The sequence below is a fragment of the Bactrocera neohumeralis genome, chromosome 5, assembly GCF_024586455.1.
Source record: "Bactrocera neohumeralis isolate Rockhampton chromosome 5, APGP_CSIRO_Bneo_wtdbg2-racon-allhic-juicebox.fasta_v2, whole genome shotgun sequence".
Classification (NCBI taxonomy): Eukaryota; Metazoa; Arthropoda; class Insecta; order Diptera; family Tephritidae; genus Bactrocera; species Bactrocera neohumeralis.
The window spans coordinates 16,194,639-16,196,885 of NC_065922.1; the positions used below are offsets into that span (position 1 = coordinate 16,194,639).

A 2,247-nucleotide genomic window follows, 5' to 3' on the forward strand; every position below is an offset into this window, starting at 1 on the left:
GCACTTTATTCCAATTGTTCAGTTTGTATGGCAGCTATATGTTATAGTGGTCCGATATTGGCAGTTCCGACAAATGAGCAGCTTCTTGGAGAGAAAATAACGTTTGCAAAATTTCAAAATGATATCTTAAGAACTGAGGGCCTAGTTCGAATATATACAGACAGACAGATGACAGACAGACAGACAGACAGACAGACAGACAGACGGACATGGCTAAATCGTCTCAGCTCGACAAACTGATAATTTATATACATATATACTTTATAGGATCTCCGACTCTTCCTTCTGGGTGTTACAAACTTCGTGACAAACTTAATGTTCAGGGTATAAAAATAAATAATTAAAAAATTATCCTTCCACATTTTGTACTTATACTCACGTATATTGTTGTTGTAAATGTAATTTTATAAAGTTATTATAGTTGCAGCAGTAAATTTTTACTATTATATATTAGTTATTTATTTCGTGCCTAAACTTTATTCACTAATCTCCTCTGCCACATTTATTTCTCTTTCACATACAAAAAACTTTCACATATCCATAGCACTACGTCTAACGGTAAACTGCAAAGTTGTTTTATTAACCTTATGCGTTGCACTTTGCCACAGTACTGAAGTATTTCTATAAAATTTCATTTAATGTCGGCATCGATTTTAAACCCCCACTTTTTGTCCCACATTTGAGTCTTTATCTATAAAATATTTCGTAAACAATGTCGGCACATTCGTCTTTTTAATTAAGCAACATTTAATACTATTGACAAATTTTTGCACTTATCTATATTCGCAAGATAAGGGTTCCTTTTATCTATTCACAATGTTTCGTTGGTATTCGGTTGATAAGCGAGTGGCGGTGGTGTGAGCACATTGGCAGGCAATGCGACGCAGCAGTCGTGGCCGAGTGGTTAAGGCGTCTGACTCGAAATCAGATTCCCTCTGGGAGCGTAGGTTCGAATCCTACCGGCTGCGGTACGAACTTTTTGCTACTTATTTTTGAAATTTAAAATAGTATGATAATTTGTTTTACTGGTATCTTATCACAAAACACTCTTAATCCCTATCTAGAGTAGGTGAGAAATGCAGTGAAGATAATAATTTTGCGTTTTTGTTTTCACATTTCACTTTCATTGTATTTCTGGCGCCGTTCAAGTGTGATTTATTGTATTTGTTTTCATTATCACATTGAAAATATGTTGGAAGGAAAAACGGTTGTGTTAAAAAAGTAGAAAACTAATACACTTTCATATACATTGGGACAAAAAAGCACCCGAAAATTGTAATTAAAGTCCCCTAGTAAATGATATTTCGAAAAAATGTATTTTGCTAAGTAGGTAGACTGTCCTTAATTCAGGGCCGGATCCAGTATAGAATTCTAGGGAGAACTATATAATATTGTACTTGATTTGGGAAATGTGTTAATGTAGACTGACTGGAAAGACACAAGAAAGGTACACAAGCCTACGAGTGGTACAAAGCCTTCAAAGACGTTGAAGACATGCCTCGTTCTGGACGACCTTCGACCTCTTCAACTGATGAAAATATTAAAAAATTGAAGGGCATGGCGCTTGAAGATCATTAGGCAAGTGTTAGAGAGATAACTAGAGAGCTCGACATCTATGTTCGAATGAGAGAGCGTTCTTGGCTAGAGAGAAAAGATCCTAAACAGGTCTTTTTGGACTTGAATTCCGATCCCACATTCATGTCGAGCAGATGAGATATGTGAGATATGGTCAAGTCATCGGAATGGAACCCGTTTCAAGTCTATCGAAGAGATAAAACAAAATTCGCTGAAGGAGCTGAAGGCCATCCCAAAAAGTGCTTATGAAAGGTGTTTCGAAGATTGAAATCTGGAAAAATCGTTGGCATAAGTGTATTATATCTGGTGTGGATTATTTTCAAGGCGAGAAAATAAATGAATGATTAATGAATGATGAATAATAAAATATTTTGCGTTTATGATTTCCGGGTCCTTTTTTGTCACAATTTATGTATGAAAATTATTAATCTTATTGATATATTGAAACTTCTAGCGACACATTTAAGTCTTTCAGCGATTTTTTACTTCAACGTTTCAATAATGTCAACAGAAAACGTGAATCACTGCTTCGGGCAAGAAATATTGCCAAATTTGAGGTTAATGCGGTTTTTTCTGACTGCTTAATGACTCACTCAATAAGGTCTCGCTCAACAAGGTTTGGGTTTCCGGAAGCAATTTTTTCTGCAGCGAATACTATATATATATATATAT

General features: G+C 35.3%; 1 non-coding gene across 1 annotated transcript; it reads left to right on the forward strand.

The window, feature by feature from the left end:
- Positions 1-886: 886 nt before the first annotated feature.
- Positions 887-968, forward strand: Trnas-cga (transfer RNA serine (anticodon CGA)). The gene has a single exon. It is a non-coding gene; the product is annotated as a tRNA-Ser (tRNA).
- Positions 969-2,247: the final 1,279 nt, after the last annotated feature.